The sequence below is a fragment of the Polyodon spathula genome, chromosome 18 (genome assembly GCF_017654505.1).
Source record: "Polyodon spathula isolate WHYD16114869_AA chromosome 18, ASM1765450v1, whole genome shotgun sequence".
Classification (NCBI taxonomy): domain Eukaryota; kingdom Metazoa; phylum Chordata; class Actinopteri; order Acipenseriformes; family Polyodontidae; genus Polyodon; species Polyodon spathula.
In genome coordinates, this window is record NC_054551.1 from 18,742,790 (window position 1) to 18,761,408 (window position 18,619).

Consider the following 18,619-nt stretch of genomic DNA (forward strand, 5'->3'; position numbering starts at 1 on the left):
ATTTAGCCATGGTGTGCCTGCATATTAGGTTGTCGCACATGCAGTAGATTCCTGTTCATTGCATATCCAAGGTGCCTAATATTTAAGCAGTATATGTACATTTTCATTAAAAAGTACTTCACAATTTGCTGTAGTCCAATATATAGATATTCCTGTAGAACAAGTATGTCAGAAACATACCCCGTGTAACAGGCAGTGTTGGGATTCTGTCCCGTTGGTCAGAGGAGATGAGATGAACCATGATTTCTAGTACTTAACTAGGTTAACTAAATCCCTGTTTGTAAGACAAGCTTTCAAACTGTCTTGCACTTCTTGGTTCCTTTCATTTAGAAGATAAAATTGTCCCCACCCCTTCACTGGTTTCTAACCAATTAGCTGCTTCCCCTATTGAATGACATGCTTGTAGGCAGTAACACACGACCCAGAAGACACTACTAGGGTGAACTGTCAAGGAAGTAAAGCAGTAACAGATTCCTGGAGAGCAAGGAAGCAAACTGAGAATTTCCTTTGCCTCCAGTGTAGTACTATCTATTCAGATATTTAGAAAAAATATATAATATTTAAATATTGCAGCATCAGAACTCCAGACATAAAAAGTCATGGTATATATGTATATTGACTAAATACTTTATGTTTTAAAATGTTTTATTTTTTACTTCTCACCTGCCCAGATAGGTCACATGATGCATGGGCAGGTATATAAGCAGACACAATGGACTCAGTTGTGTCTTAACTGTGGCAGAGAGCTGAGCTCCATATAAGAGTCTATTTTGTACATGCCTGTGAATGCAATTACATAGTGCTCTGCTGGGATTGCAAACAATATTGGGATTCCTGCAAATCAAGGAAATACCCAACCAGATTAAAAGGTTGCATTTTTAAAGAATTTTGTTTGCAATAAAAGACTGCAGTACTTTCCAAAAAACTGCTACTGTCTTGGTTTCATCCTTACAATTAGCTATTAAACAGAGGCTGAAACTTACTTTCTTTGTAGACATTATACTTTAAAGCAGCTGGTAACTGGCCTCTTCTGTCTCTGTAACCATGAGCAATGGAGAACAAAACAACATGGAGAACAAAAGAATGAAGCCTGTTGACCACCCTGTGTCGGGCTCTGAGTTTTAACTGTTAGGATTGTTCAGGAGATATTAAATCTCATTCTCAGTATAATCAAGGTGTGTCAGTGTAGGTTCCTGCAGTGGGACCTCCGTGATAGTGGGCGTATCATATAGTGATAGTGGTCATATCATGGCAACCCTTTGTTTTTATCTGTTTTTCCCACAGTGTTTGTTTTGTATTTACTTGACCTTTACACTTGTTGTATGTTCACCCGTGCGTGTCTCATGGTCCTTTGTAAGTAAATACATAAATTCCTGTGTCTCTCCAGTTCTGCCAGTGGATACCCACTACCCCCATTTCACACATGGGCTAGTGTATTTACAATGTAATTATGACATTACCACACATTCAGTAACACTATAATTAAAGTGTAGTTAGAGACACTTGATGTAAAGTGATACCATTACTGTTTATTGGATTCCATTGACCTATTGATAATTGAGACCCCAAAAAATATTGATAAGCTCTCAAATAGCACAGAAAAGTGTAATCTGTACCAGTTTTAACCATTAGACAGCGCTCTAAGGATTTACTCTGAGAAGAAAAGATCTTCAAAACAAAGTTTATTTGTTTTCTAATCAACAAACAACTTTTAAGTGCAGAAAAACAACACCATCACATGGGTTAAAATAGTTACTATGCAGCAAAATGATTTGGTATAACATTTGATGCTAACAGAACATTAAAAATGATATTTCCACATTGGAGATACAGATTTGTTTAAACTATGTAGCAACAGTCTCCAAAGCAATGCACCCAGTTCAGACATGTATATGCAGTCTCCATGGGAACCTGTTGGAAGCAAAGACATTTAGAATTGTTGCATTCAAGTGTATTTCAAGCGTATCCCTCAGAACGTGTATGATAAAACATTCTAAATGTGTAAACCACAACACATTCTGCAGATTAAATAAATTAATATCAGCTGTTCATGTGATTTGTATTTTAGTGTTCAGTGGCTAATTCTAATAATGTTGTATTTTCCCTTGCAGTCTTTGTATACCTGACACAGAAAAGAGTGAGAAATTAACAAGATTAGAGGTAGCCAACAAACACTTAGACATACAGTGCATTGAATCAGGATCATTTAAGCAGTGTATTGGGAATTGGATTTGTTTAAATTAATTCCCATTCCATTTAGAATTTGAAATGGGAACAGAATTCCAATGTTACACATGTTTTGGATCTTCCCTTCCTATTCCATATAGCTTGGGGGTTTCCTTATTACACTGATGATTTCCTTGAAATGCTTTATATAAAGGTTTAAAGGTTGGTCACTAGTTAACAATTTGTAACTGCAACGATTGCTTCTTAAAAATAACTTCCCAACAATGCACTGAGGAAAATGACCTGAACTTTAACCTAAAGTTTCACAGACACGAATAGCACTAATCTTGGGCTAGCAAGTGTTACATGAGGTAAACTAGTCTAAGATCAGTGCTAATCTGGGTTTGTGAAGTCACTCCTAAGTGTACATACATGAATTGTAGAGAGGAAAGCTGTATTTTACACTTTGTGCCACAAGATGTCAGTGTCTCTAGATAATGGTGAAGTGTATTGCAGTCTCCTAAACGGTTCCACTCTACATCCTTAGAGAAATATAGAAATGTGTATTGTGATAAGCTCTGTCCCTCTGTTATGATTTTAACAGGTTAGTTGACCAATTCATTATATTATTACACGCCCCTCACAAGATGAAGTTTATTAACCCTTTCACAAGTGTACCAGAGACCTTTTGCAGTTTCCCCATGATTTCTTTACAAGTTTACTCTAGTAAAAGCCTGTTATAAAGCACAGGGAAAGCATGGTAAAGCATTGTCAAGCATTATAAATGCATAGTAGAAGGCTGTGTGGTCCAGTGTTTAAAGAAAAGTAACCAGGAGATCCCCGGTTCAAATCCTGGCTCACTTAACCTCCTTGTGCTCTGTCTTTCGGCTGAGATATTGTTGTAAGTGACTGCAGCTTATGCATAGTTCACACTACTTAGTCTCTGTAAGTTGCATGGATAAAGGTGTCTGCTAAATAATCAAATAATAGTATAACCGTGGGAAAAGTATGGTAATACTGTGATATACTTTTATAGGAGTTTTCCCGTGGGTATGCTATGCGTTTAACATGGTTTTTTTTTGTTTGTTTTTTTTAACATACTCATGAGTGAAATGATATTATATTATATTGTCAAATCTTTATTTTTAATTGCATTACATACAGTCACGAACACAAGTATTGGCACTCTACACTGCTAGGACAAAGCATCTTGGCTGTAAAGTAGGTCAGTCATTAGGGGAATCAGCTGGTTCGTTACTCACAGGAAAGAAAGCCATGCAGAGACACTTTTCCAGGTGAAATAACTAAGAAGGTGCAAGACCGTCTGAAAAACAAGGCCTGCAAACACCAAAGGGACATTGTGACCTTGGAGAGAACCCAAACAACAGCAAGCAGGCTAATCCCAGGACTAAAGGACTGCGCTACAAATAGAGGTTGAAAGAAGTGATTCTGTTTAGCCTAGAACAAAGAAGAATGGGGGGGGGGGGGGGGGGGGGGGGGGGGGCATGAATGAAGTCTTTAAAATCTTAAACAGGGGGGGGAGCTGACATAGTTAACCCAAACCAATACTTAACAGTGCAGTACAGAAACCAGGACCAGAGGACCCAGCTGGCAGTGAAGCCATATATATGTAGGAGAGGAATCAGTGCACTTCTTCACACAGAGAGTGGTAAGGGTATGGAATGGGCTGCCTTGTACTATACCAATTGACCAGACCAATTTCATTTATATAGCATCCTTTACAGAAACACTCGGATCCTTTAAGACCCAACTTGACAAAGTTCAGAGGTCAATCAGTGAATTAGGTACAAGGGACCGGCCAAGCTTCAATAGGGTGAATGGCCTCCTCTTCATCTTAAATGTTCTTTTGTTCTTATGTTTCTTAACCTAGTGTACTAAAACACAGATTCATTTCAAACAACACATTTGAGACCTGTATTGTGAATGGATGTGCATGACATGGAAAATGTTTTTTTTAGCTACAATCACCAAGATGGTACCTATTTTAACAATTAGGACTAGATATTGCTTCAGGGCAAAGCCTGTCCCACTTTGTCTATAGTGGATACAAATAATATTTGAAATCTAAAAGAAATAAATAAAATGTTAATTCCAGAACCACTCCATGCCCTTGAGTTGTTTAATGCTTGTTTTAAAGTTTTGCAAACTTGAGATTGTAAAAACACAACAGAAACGTCTGAGACAGCTTTTCAATTGTGCTTGTCCACCCGCCCCAGTACTCTAAAGACTGTTCACACAGCTGCCCCCATCCCCGCTGTCACTGCCCATCAGTTTCTCTGTGATTTTCATCCATTTTCACAGCTGTTACATTGAGTACTACAGACAAATGTTTTGTCCACTTTGCTTTGTTTGAAGTCATTCTTCACTGAAGGTTTCTTATTTATTTTCAGAGAATAGCCCATGTTAGTCACAACCACCCCATTCTTGACATCACTTTACACTTAAGTTGCTGTGAACCAAGCAGTCAAGCTCAGGACATAGGTTTCCAGCGCTATATCTGAGTAAATGTATACAAGTTATATATGGAGAATATATATCGATTTTATGTAGTGCCTTTCATAGTGGGCAGAGTTAGAGGACCTCAGCTTGCGGGCAGGGACATAGCAGGTCAGCAGGTTGAGGAGGTACTCGGGACCTGTGTGATGAAGGGGGCATTGTAGGTAAGCAGGAAAGTTTTGAAAATAATCCTGAACTTTACTGGTAGCCAGTGCAGCTGGGCAAGACAGGGGGTCATTTGATCACGTATCTGGTAAGGATCCTGGCAGCGGCATTCTGGACTAGCTGTAGTTGGTTCATAGTGCGTGCCAGGAGACCACCATATAGAGAGAGAGTTACAGTAGTCGAGTCGAGAGGAGACAAATACATGACAAAGTCTCTCCGCATCTGCGAAGGAAAGGTAGGGACTGATTTAGGAGATGTTTTGAAGATGGTAGAAGGAAGATTTGACCATGGAGGAGATGTGGGCATCAAAGGAGAGGTTGCTGTCAATAAGTACACCAAGGCTTCGTACTGTGGGGGAAGGCAGCAGCAGACAGTTTCCGAGGTTCAGGGCAGCTATATTTAAATTCTTCAGCTGAGTTTTAGATCCTACTAGAAGGAGTTCATATTTGTTAGCGTTCAGTTGAAGATAATTGGCAGACACCCAGGCCTCGATGTCTTGAATGCAAGCTGAGAGCCGGACCATGGCAGAGGGGCTACCAGGGTCGAGTTTTAAGTAGAGCTCTGTGTCATCAGCATAGGAGTGAAACATGAGGCTGTGTTGGTGGATGAGATGACCCAAGGGAAGCACGTAGATATTGAAGAGAAGGGGCACAAGAACAGATCCTTGGGGGACACCACAAGTGACTGGGTTTGCAACACCACTGCGTCCAGCATAGAAAACAGACTGCATGCGTCCAGATAGGTAAGAGGACATCCAGGAGAGACAGGTTCCAGAGATTCCAGCATACTTCTGAAGGTGGTCAAAAAGAATGCCATGATCTATGGTGTCAAAAGCAGCTGTTAGGTCAAGGAGGACAAGCACAGAGGGCAAAACAGCATTAGCATTGAGCAGATCATTCACAATCCGGAGCACAGCAGTTTCAGTACTATGACGCGGCTGGAAACCAGACTGTAGAGATTCAAGCAAATTGTTGCCTGTGAGATGTTTCAGCAGCTGACTGGCTACAGCCCTTTCGAGAGTTTGAGAGAAAAGGGAGATTAGAGATGGGATGGAAATTATATTAGTCAGCAGGGTCAACGGAGGGTTTTTTGAGTACCGGCGTGACTCTGGCAAGCTTGAGCACAGCAGGAACCAAGCCAGAGTCCAGGTACAGGTTGAGAGTGTGCATAATGGAGGGAGCAAGATCAGGAGCACAGAGACGGACAAGGTTAGTCGGCCAGGGGTACCGGGGGCAGGTGGCAGTAGTTGATTTCAACTGTAAGCTGGAAACATCAGCAATGGAGGGAGGAGAGGGCAGGGGGGGTAACGGGAGGAGCATCAAGGTGGTCAAGTAGTAGACTGGGTTTGTGGTGGGCGAGGGTAGATTAGATGTTGTCGATTTTGTTCCGAAAGAAAGAGGAGAAATCATGACAGGTAAGAGAGGAGGATTGACGGAGATGGATCTGTTGGTCAATGGTCTTAAAGAGAACATTCGGTTCACCGTGTCCCATAGTTATTATATATATATATATAAAGGCGAAGCGCAGATATTTTCTGTGCAGGAACGGATCGGGACGTGAAAGTAGGCGTCTTGCAGGTCGATCGATGTGAACCAGTCATCCGGTTGGACGGACTGGATGATACGCTATGCTGCCAGCATGTTGAACTTCCTCTGTTTGAGGAACAAGTTGAGGACCCTGAGGTCCATAATTGGTCTGAAACCGCCACCCCTTGTGGGCACCAGGAAGTACCTGGAGTAAAAACCGATGAGGGCATCACTTGGACTTACCAAGCATACAGCATTCTTCCTTCGAAGATTGGCAATCTCCTGTTGAAGGAGTATCGCCCTCCCTGGTTCGACGTTGGTGAGGAGCACACCCTTGAAGGGTGGCGGACCTACGCGGAATTGTAGCGCGTATCCGTGTCTCATTGTTGATAGCACCGAGGAGTCCTGGGTGCAGCCTTGCCATGGGTCGTTGTCGTTGGTTAGTCCAGTTGTTGGGGGTTTTGGTGGCAGCCGGGGCCCCTCAGAGGCGGTCTCCCTTGGGCTTGGGAGGGGACGCATCTGTTGTCCTGCAAGGCTTGGATGGGCAGGTTGGGCCCTTATCCCCCTTGGTGAAGGTGGAACCTTGCACCAACACCGTGACGGTGTCCCTGATAGTGGAGAATGCGCCTAGGCCCGCTTCTTGGGCTCCTGCATATGAAGCAGAGACTGCTGTTCTGGAGGCTGAGGGTGCAGATGCTGGGTTGCCCCAGGAGGAGCGCACCACATCCAGGAAGTCTTGGCATAAGAGGAGGGCATGCTGTGGGTGTCCTCACTGATGGAGAAGCAGTTTCCCTTTCCCTCCTGTTCCGCCAGCCAGGGAACGTCTGTGGCTGCAGCTGCAAGTGGCATTAGTGTCCAGAACTCCTCCCTCTGTGACACGTGTGGCAAGGGCAGCAGGGTGCTCTTCACTGTGGCCTGCCTGACGGAGGTGGCTGGGTCTGAGACATCCGAGCTGGACGCCGTGAAGGACAGATCACCTGGGCTAGGGGGTTTAGGCAGAGGGAATGGGGAATGAGACTGTGGGGGCTGGGGCTGCCTGCCTTGAGATCTCAATAGGATCTCCAGCATGGTCTGCTGGGCCCCTATAGTCTCCACTAGCTCCGCGAAGAGCCGCTCGGCTGAGCTTGTGTGCCTTTGAGGCGACTCTGATGGTGATAGTCTGCACCTGCGTGGCGACCTCCTGTCCCCTGGGGAAGGGGAATGGTGCCTGTGCGGCGACTGTCTGTCCCCTGGTGAGCGTCCCCTTGAGTGGTACCATTCCCCTAGTGTTGGTGCCAAGTTCGGTTGTCATTCGAATTGAAAGGGAATTATAATTATGCACGGTGGGGAACAAGACTGTTATTGAAGCAGCTCAACGAAAACCCCGATGTAATTACACAATTCAACCGATGGATGGCACTGAATTTCAATACCTACTTTATTATTATCTGACCTCAATGTCAAATTGATGGTCATTTGCTTACCAATACTTGGCAATTAAAATGAAAATAAATACTTGCACTAACATGTCTACGTGTATATGAAGTCCACGCTTCTCTTCTGCTGGTCTGGCCATTTTCAGTGAAAACGATGTACTTTTTTGTATTCTATAGAACACACTAATGGATGTTGGGTTCTGCTGTGAGCGGATCAGAGACACAATGCATGCATTGGAACGCAAGAGACACGATTATGACCATTTATACGAGCAATTGGAACAGAAATGCATTGACACGGCCCTGATAGGAGAAAGCAAGTGGATGCTTTTGACAGCCAAGTGTCAAACCTGTAGGCCATCGCCAGGGTCTCGCAGTCCCACTCATCGGAGCTGTCACTCATAATCCAAATATACTTCATTGGAAAGATTCCACGCATTCTAAATAAGGTTTAGCTAGATGGATATAAGTTAATTGTGCTGTAAGATTGATGTAAGCAATAACTTTGTCTCAGCCCCATTACCCAAACGGTTGTATAATGCCTGGTAATGCCCTCTGTGTCGTGTCTTATTGCTTATATATATATATATATATATATATATATATATATATATATATATATATATATATATATGTATGTATATGAGAATGAGCATTACATCTCAAGTGTGGTATAGTACTAAAATAGTTTAGAAGTACATGCTGACAGAGCTATTTAAATATGCATGGCCTAAGTCTACTTTAAAATGAGCTGTATACGTCCTATAAGTTCAGAAGAAGCAGAAAGGCTAGTCTGTTGCATTGCACTGAATTATATCACCGGCCCATTCATTTTTATCAAACCATTAAAATGCATTACTGTTTGTAAAAGATTTTGCAACATGAATATGCATGTTTTTTTCGTAATGGCAGATTCACCCCTGCAGGAGGGGTAGTTTGTAGATGTGAGGCGGTTCTTCGCTGTTTTGAGTTTTTGTCAGTTGTAAGCTTCCTCAGAACTTCAGCTGCCAGTGGAAAGAACGACATGGCAACCACGAAATTACAAAACATGTCACAAAAAACAGCAGCTGAAGATTGACCAAGATCAATCAGAGATTGTAAGTATGTTAATCATTGTACTCGTTAATTCTGGGTTGAGAAAATATTGTAACAGGATGATTTTTTGTATTTTTGTGGTCCGCACTTCACCAGGCAGCTATAGCTTTTAAAAAAAAAAAAAAAAATTAGGAACAATAGAGTCATATTTACTATTGTATCTCCTGCCGATCTTCTGCAGTCTTACTGGAATCACAGTTTGTTTAATTAGATCAATTTGTTGTACTATGAGGAGCTATTTAAGTTGTATTATGTGGTAATGTGTAATTTTAATATATATTTCCATGCGATGTACCGTAACGTAGCGAAACCAAACAACAATAAGACGAGACAATACTGCTAAGAAGCCCGTGTCACTAGTACAATAAGATGTCGCGATAGTATTAAATACTCTTGTCGTTTTATTTTGCGTTAAATAATTCCCATTTTTCTTGACTATGAAATGCATTAAATCACGCATTTCCTTTTAAAACGTCGTTATCAACCTGCCACAAGTATGGTTTACAGTTTCACTTGTGTATCCAAACAAATCTAACAATTTAGTCTATACATTTAAACCGTGACGTACCAGTTATTTTAAGTATTGCTCTTGCCTTTAATGTTTTGTGTTTGTTTTAAATAGTTTCGAGGCAATGCTTATTTTACCATACTCATTAACGCCATCGTCTGGGTTAGGCCTAACTTTGTCTGATAAAGCTTTCTAAAAATTGTACAAAGCTCGTACGTTTTATTAATTATAGCTGGATATTTCGATTGGTTCATTTAAATCGATTTTTTTGGGTTAAAATAGCCCAATGTATGTGTTTATTTATTTATTTATTGGCAAGTTTTTTAGGCCTCGGGCCTGTTTGGTACCGGGTTTGATTTAAGGTTGTCTGCGGCCAAACTCTCTTGACGTCCGGCATAATGCTCAAATCTGACTGGTGGAGGGCAGGAGGGCAAACACAGCATAATTGAAGCCAGATATTCGTATGTGTTTTAATTTCTGTAGTACACTAAATAATAATGCATTACAACGAATAACCCAGAGTACATAGGAATAATTGGATGGGGTGAAAACGTTAAGCATTTGCATTTTACAAACTGCGTTGTTTGTTAAACTTCTGATTTGAATCTGATCACATTAGTAGAATGTTTTTGGCTTTTATATCACTGTGGATCACCTAGAAGTGAATTTGTTTTGGACCTTAAAGTACAGAAAACTGTTATTGCTTTCATAGTGTAATAATACATTAAAATGGTAACCAGTATCATGTTCCCAATACAACCGATTTAAAAGTATTAATAATACAGAAGCGGTACGTTATGGGTTTAATCATTTTTATTTAAATACACGGTATGGATAGTAAGTCATTACGTCAAAATGTTGTAAAATGACATATTAATTACTAAATAAATAAATAAATAAATAATTCAGAACCCAAATTGATACAGTTTACGCGAAACATGTGGTGACTGATGCAACAGTTTAATGTCATTATGTTCTAATTTTATGTACGTTGCCTTTCACTTACCTTTAGCTGATACAGTGGTTTTTAGTAACATACCGTCCTGTGTTCCAGTTATTTGCATCACCGTTTGTATATATATTCTATACAAACAATCTGATTGTCCCATAAAGCACAACATTGGCAATACTGAATTCGAGAAGTGTGACATACAGGTTCTTCCATATATATTACTAGATTCAAATTCTCACAGTAAGTTGTGGTAAAAAATAAGTCCCAGTTACATGCTGTTCTAAAGATTTTAAAATATTCAATTATCCTACGCTGAAGTCTGTGAAAGCTATCTATACAGGAAGTCTCTAGCAAGAATAATTATTGGAACCCATTCTCTTAATCTGCAAAACAAAACTTTTACAGGAAATGGATGTTGACGAAAAAGCACTGAAATGTTGTTGCTGATGTTAAGGATTCTTTGAGATAAACTTTTAACTTAGACATTGTGGGCTCAATTCATAAAGCTTTAACTGATTTAAAGAATGTTTTTTTCAAAATGTTTTTATTAATAAAATCAAGTTTTGGTATTTTTTAAACTGTTCTAGGTTGTTGATGGTTTCATTAACAGTAAAGAACAGTTTCAAACTTTATTGTATACACCACTACATAAACTATACAGAGCCTCTTAAATATCAACTGAGTTTTCACAAAGGATAAATGTCCAAAAATACTTTAAATATTACTTTCCAAAATGGTTGAATGACTAAATGTGCCACTAGAAATGTGTTTATTTTTGTGTGGGTATGAAAACGAAAGGCTGACTACATCTTAGTCTCCACAAATCTGTTGAGACCTAAAGTTACAGTAATAGTAGAAAAGTTGAGTCACGTCTTGACTCATAAGTCTCGAAATCTCCACTTAAAAGCTCAAAAACAACAATGAAAAAAAAACACCTCAGTGGAAAATATAGGTTAATGCAAATTCTTTAATGTTGAAAATGTGGAATTTCCCATCTTTAGTCTTGAGTTTGAGTTTCTCACAAAGTTTGTGCGGAACAATCTGTAATTTAATCAAAATCCTAAGCTGTTAATATCGGTGTGTGAGAAAGTATAGTAGGGTAGGGGTTGGTGAATTTTTGGTATTTTCTGGTATTTTTCTATGGTTAGAGTTCTCTACTGACTAGCATTTTTCGTTAGTAATTCTGTGGTTATTTTTCAGTTCTGCACATTTTTTAAAAGCCTATTTTTCACAAAGTTTTCTTTATTAGGTCAGCTAGGCTGCCAAGGCTCGCAAACTTTTGGTAATGGTACTTGCCCTTCAGGCAGTCAGTTGTCGACATTTGGTTGTCCAAAAAAAAAAAAGTGAAGTTGCCCATAAAATTGACCTATGGACTGTGATTTGTACAAAGTACACTGTACTCAATATAGTTACAGTATCTCAAGGTTCATACACCTTTTCACCATCAAAATTCCATACTTTTTCCAGATTTCCATTTGTTTTTCCCAGACTTTTAGTTTTTCCCAGTGTTTTAGTTTTAGTTAGTTTTTGATAGTTCTCCTCATAGGTGGACAGCCGCAGAGCATTATAGCCTTTTGATCCAGAGAAGAAGTTGCTCCTGGTTTTCTAAAAGTATTTGTCAGAATCTGGAGGTGCATATCTAGCAAGAGACAATGCAGGTATGCAAAAGAGAAGTAAGATACAATTTAAGACATGGCCAATGTTTGAGAACTACATTGCATTATTTACAAAAAGAATATACAAAGTTGTATACTGCAAGTATATTTGTGCTAAAATAAAATAGATAGTATACTAAAACCAGACAATTATGGCACAAGTATACTTGGAGTATGTTACTTTTTTGTAAGGGATGATATTGAAAAAAAATGTATACCCTCTGTTAAGTGTTGAACATTATGGGTGGTGAAAAATAACAAAAATGAAATAACAAATATGCACACATTATATATTAAAATGTGCAAGTGTATTAAGCATATAAGTCAGATATTCAATACAGCACACCCTCGCTATAACAACCATGTTTGGGTCCCAACCTTTTGTTCACTATAGTAAAAGGACAATCCAAAACGAACAATATAAGCTGCTGCAGTAAGTTAAGGAAGTCACCTTGGATAAAGGCTTATTAGTTAAATTATTAATATTAGTACTGTTTTTATTCTTTGATTTTCTTTATTACAGTATTCGTCACTACTAGCACATAATAATAATAATAATAATAATGCTGAGATTGTGAGTAAAAGTAGAATTACAAGTACAGTACCTATTTGTGGCTGCATCTAGTACTCTGGCTATATCCTATTCATTGAAGAACACAGTACAACACCCCCCCCTCTCCCTCCCCCTCAAAAAAATCGCATCAACAAAGTTTGTTTTGTTTCAATTGCAAATGTTAATTGAAATCTTGGTTGCATAGAGCTGTACGAGCCAACATCAGCAGCAGTTAGATTTTTAAAAATAAATATATAATGAAGACCATATAATGAAGACCATATAGCAAGGATGTAAATAGTATATCTACACTCGGCTGACGGTTTGGACCAGAGTCTCTTGCTGCACTCGGTACAGTAAGTTACATACAAGCACCATACATTTTAAATAAAATTACCGGTACATTTCATTAAAGAAATGAAAAAAGCGATGTTAACATGCTACGTGCTAAATCTGAGTCAGTGATAATAACTATCATATTTTATTTATTTATTTATTTTCCTGGGTTGGGAAATAACGTTAACAATTTAATAAAGGTAACAACAAGATAACAAAATGTGAATCTTGGTGAGCAGAGTACAGTAGCTTGTAATTCAGTCTGTAACTTCGTTTAAAAAAGTGTAGCCTTCAATAAAAAAGTGTATACTTTGGCTGTCATAGTGTCCTTTTTAACCTTCGTTTCACTGGAGAAGACAGTCATGTGACATATACCAGAGCACTTGAGTTGTCAGGGGTGTTACACGGGGCAATCCTCACAGGATTTGGTCACAAGCAATGTTTACAGGTACGTCACCCGGGAAATCACTCAAGAATTACCAATGAAAAACATTGATCCCTCTAAACGTGTTTTACCAGGATGATCTGTGAGCGGAATCTCGATTGAGAAACCGCTGTTTGATTAAAGCACAGAACATTATCTTGAGTAAAAAATCGGATAGCCCAGACCATTTTAAAAAAGAGACCATGAAAAAGCATGGTGAAAGCTGAAGCATAAAAATGCTAGGGACTACGTTATTGCAAAGTGTATTTTAACGGAGACACTAATGGCCAGAGCAATGGTAAGTGACACTGAAATCAATGCAGAAAAAATTCACAGGGAATTAAAAATGAAATTCAGTGCTGCTTGTATGATTGCAGTAGAAGAATTGCCATTCACTAAATTTAACTCGCAGATTGTTCTCATGAAGAAGAATGGTTTGGATGTATCCAAAACATATGACAGTGATACAGCATGTGCAGAATTTGTTGCTGTCATTGCTGAAGAAATAAGAGATTTTCAGAAAAGGCTTCACAGTGCAAATTGCATTTCTGTTTTAACTGACTGTGGAAAGATGTAGTTGGGAGAGATAATGTAACTGTGTACTGTAGGTGTGTTTCTGCAGGTGTGCTAATGAATCGTCTAGCTGAACTTGTCATGCTCAAGGAATCTTAAACACAACCAAGAATTTGCTTTGAAAGGTTGACAAAGAATGTTCAGATTGGTGACAAGACAAATTAAGTGCTTTTGGAGCAGATGGTGCCAGTGTTAATATGGGAGCTACAAGAGGGTGCAGGGGCTCTCTTGAGAAGCAAGATTGGACAGCATATTCTGTCATTTCGTTGCTTACCGCATAGGCTTGAATTGGGAATGTTAAGTGCTCAAAGATCCGTTCCAATGATTGAGAAAATGTATGACCTTCTGCAGTTGGTGTGGAAAACCTACCAGTTCAGTCCAAAAAGTAAGCACAAGTTGAAAGCCATTGTGGCTGAGTTAGGCTGCACAATTAGGACACCTTCAGCTGTAAAGAAACAGCGCTGGCTGCCACACATTTGCCACACTCTGTGTTTTTACAGTCAAATGATGAGAATTTTGCTACTGGACAGGGATAGTTTACTGCTGTGCATCACCACGTGGAGCATCTTGCTTCCACTTCTAAAAACACAACATTAGAGGATGAGCAAAACATGTTGTGCAGGAAATGGAAAAACTTGCTTTGTAGGGTTTTGTTATTTTTTACATGATCTCTTTTCATAGGTGTCAAAACTTCAGAAAATTGGTTTAATTCTTCCCCAGGCTGTTGCAGCAATAGAGAACTGTGTTTTGACAATTTAAGTCTGAATGAAAATCCATTTAAAAAATGGCAAACTAGAGACATTTTTGCAACATTTGGATTCCCAACCCCAGGCAGGTGCACAGCAGCAGGTTCAGTCAGAAAGCATTACATTTCAGGGCATTAAACTTAAGGGCCTCCACACTCATGACATTTTTAAAAATGACAGACACAAACTGAAAAAACTGTTGAAATCACAATTGGGATTTGAGTCCGGGTTTGACAACGTAATTAAGCTTTCCACAGAGGAAGAGGTTTCAGGAGGATACAGTGCTTTTTAATTTTCTGCCATGGTGCATGGCCTGATGATCATGTTAACTTTGGAGGTGAGCAATTACAAGTCTTACTGAGTTGGTATAGTGACCTTTTAGAAAAGAATGGATGCAATGTTGATGCAGTTCAAGCAGTTTATGGGTAAATCCTACATTGGTTTATGGGAGGTCAGGCTAACAAAATAACCCTTTTGCACAGATTCAAAAAATATTTTACATTTAGTGAAAATCATGCTTGTGCTGCCGACATCAGCTTCCCAAGGCGAACGTGGATTTTCTGCACAAAAGAGAATAAAATCCAAGCTGCGCAACTCACTTAATATGGCTACAGTTGAAGATCTTGTGAGAATCAGTGCAGAGAGCCCTTCACTTGACTTTTTGACCCAGAGCCTTGTGTTAAGCGCTGACTTGGTACAAGTAAAAGGAGATGAAGACCAAACTACGCTTCCAGTCCAAGTGATGCACACTAGGGATGGGTGGATATGCTGTTTTTTTGGTTTACCGCGGTTTAGGTACATTACAGTATTAATACAGTTCCTTTTATTCTACACCACAATTACCGTAATTCCTTTATACAACGGTTAATGCATTTTTCCAACTACAAACACGATTCTTTTAAATGAAACAATGGTACTTGCAGCCTTTGCAAAGTGTCTGAGGAAGAGCTTTTTGTGAGTTGATACTGTATTTTGATAATAGTTTTCAAGGAAACTGTCAGTGACACAGAATACATGTTTCAATTGCTGTGTTTGTTTACCCAGAGCTTCCTGCACCGGCTGCTCTTGGCTGCTGTCTTTCTGACGTCACACGCAGCTTTTAGAGAAACGCCTTCTCCAAACCTTACAGCATAGCACACGTTTTCAACTTGCAATGTTTTGTCTGGGTTATCAACAGTTTAATGAATACTCTGATGAATAAGAAATATTTGATAGTTGTATGTAGTTCACAGGCTTAAGGCCAAATTCCAGCTAATTTGTTAAGAAACATTATCAAAAAGCAGAAGTGCAGGATATTTGTAGTTCACTTAAAGCATGAAAGATGAGGAACAACAGCATAAGGAGGAAGGACAGGTGTATTGGCAGAATAGCAGATTACACAGAGGACAAGGAAGGCAGAGCAAGTCAGTCAGTCAGGCAGCATAGAGGATGAATAAGGCAGCCCATGAGTCAAAGTGAGTACAAACATTCTGTTTTTGTATCGAAAAAATATATTTCTAATGATAGAACTGAAATGTGTATATATGAGATTACATTGTACAATATTTTATTATTTTAAGATAAAACACAGACTGTAAATCTCAATGTGATTTTTCAGTAGTGCAGGGAAAGAGTGTCCCCCCGTCCCCGTCCCCCCCAAAAAAAAGCAGCCCATCAGGGTGTGAAACCAGGATCACCATGCTGCAGCAGTGTTCTAGTTAGCCATCATGGCGCAAGATGTTAGAGGAGAACAAACAGAAGTAAAATGTAGATTTTTTTAAGGACAAGTAGATTTTTCTAAAATTGCACACACCTGTGCCAGTAGAGTGGAAAGAAATAAACTAAACAATTAATTAAATACGCTATTAATTTAGCTTGCTTACTACTTTGGGGAAAGCCCCACCTTGAGCTCAGTACTTTAGGTCTAAGATTTTCAGAATAGAATAATGCAATACTTTTTTGTTTGACTGGTAATGACTCGTACATGATCAATTGAATTACAGCAAAATTTGCAGGATAATATTCCACCACCCTTATATAGATAGTCAGTAGGAATGTTACTCGATTAAAAATTATGATAGGTTAATTGGCATTAGTTGATTAAACGGTAAATTTATCAGTAGATTAATCCGTGCACATTTTTAATAAAGGTAATGTTCTTATAGCGGCTGCCCTGCATAGTAATACAAAAAAATCAGTAGAATCTTTTTTTTTAAAAAAAAAAGGGGGGGGGGGGATTTGGTATGTTTTAAAAGCATTTTTATTAGATTTATTTTTGTAAATGTAACACATTTTTACAGAACAACCTTTCTTTCAGGCTACATTCGGTCCTGTACCTGAAAACACAAGACAGCTGAGCTGCTCCCTTGCCTTAATCTACCATTACAGCTTTGTACTTGCCTTCCTGTACTTCTGCTTTTATTTGTTCTGAATCTTGTTAGAGGTACCTGAGAATACAGTGGCTGTTGACTAGTGATTGCTTAACATGTTGTCATAGTCACAAATCGGAGAAAGTAATTCCACATAATTACCTCTATTTAAGAAATTGGTGTCTTCATCGTGCCCTCCGAATGCCAGCTTTTGCTTATCAAGGTAAACAACAGAATCAATCAAGCTTTTAAGAACCTCACAATTTTTTCTTTTTTGCTCATTGTGATGTATTGTGTCCCTACATTTCTGCTCATTAACATCAGTCTGCGTTTGTCCAAAAGTTTTGAGTGTTACAGAGGCTCGTAAGTGACTCTGGGATCGCTCTTGTTTTTGTGCTGACTTCGTTAGACATCCTAGATTGCTGTAGCCAGTGCTGTTCCATGTCACATTTTCTGTACTGAACAAAAGCAGTATATATATTTTTTAACTGACAGCTTCCGGTAAGCCATGGATACCTTTCATAGTTTGAATGTTGTAAATGGCTAGTGTATCCCTTCCCATTCTTGAAAATGGATTCATAACCAAATCGACTATGATGTCTTCATTCTCTGAATTACTGTTTTTTTTTTAATTTGTAAAAAGCAATTCTAAATATTACTTTGAAGTTCTCAATATCATTCTCAGTAAGTCTCTATAATAGCAATATCACACGAAATTCAGCTGTTCTTACACCGCGCACCCTAGCATATTTATGTCCCACCTCTGCTCACTAATGATTAGACAGCTGCATAACAAGGGGCAGATCTTTGACACTCGTTTTTTATCTGCGATCAACTGTTTAGTTGATTAATTAGCAGCCCTAATAATCAGAAAATGTTTTAGCTCTGTCTTTTGCTGAAATTTTGCATTTTTGTTTTTTTTGTTGGTGAAGCAGCTGTATTGAGTTTCAGCAGACATGTGAGGTGAAGTCACATGGTGAATTAACTCAACCTGGCTAGGTGTAGTGGAGAAAAAAAGGTAGAAAACTGGAGTTGCAAGCAAAAAAAGACAACAGTGCAGAATTCCGTGCCTAATTCTGCAATTGCAGAAAATCAGTAGACCCTACTTTTTCACCCAAATTAAAATAATGAATGCAGTGCAATGCATTAGCTAAAAATTATTATTTTTTTACATGTAAATGTAGAAATATACTAAAATGAAATTCTAAACAGTTAGACCAATATTCAAATCCAAATAAGTCTTAATTTAAATCTGTGGAACTTCAGTACCCCACTCTACCAAAACAATCCTAGAATGATCCTCAATTTAGCCGTGATGTATGACTTGGACTAAATCTCTACCTGGATTAGAATTTTGTTGGCTTTTTGCTGTTGTGTGCCAGAAAATGGGGTGATTTATCCCATGATCTCTCATGTCTCAGAAACAATAAGGATGTAAGTTCTAAAACTTCTGAATTAAAAAAAAATACCAAAAAAAAAAACAAAAAAAAAAAAAATTATAAATCTTAATTAAAATTTGTACTTTTGGTGTAGTGACATTTTGACTTAATTAACAAAATTTTAAATGCAACGCTAAAGAGAACTGTAAACAATTTTCAATAAAGAGCATATGGTGTCGGAAGAGAAGTTTTTGGCTTGAC

General features: G+C 38.8%; 1 protein-coding gene across 3 annotated transcripts in view; it reads left to right on the top strand.

Moving 5' to 3' along the window:
* The first annotated feature begins 8,788 nt into the window (after positions 1 to 8,788).
* LOC121330937 (roquin-1-like) overlaps positions 8,789 to 18,619 on the top strand; it is a 70,617-nt gene continuing 60,786 nt past the window's right edge. For all 3 annotated transcript variants that reach the window (XM_041277928.1, XM_041277930.1, XM_041277929.1), the window contains exon 1: positions 8,789 to 8,886. The gene's annotated coding sequence lies outside the window, so the exon portion shown is untranslated. The remainder of the gene's footprint in view (positions 8,887 to 18,619) is intronic.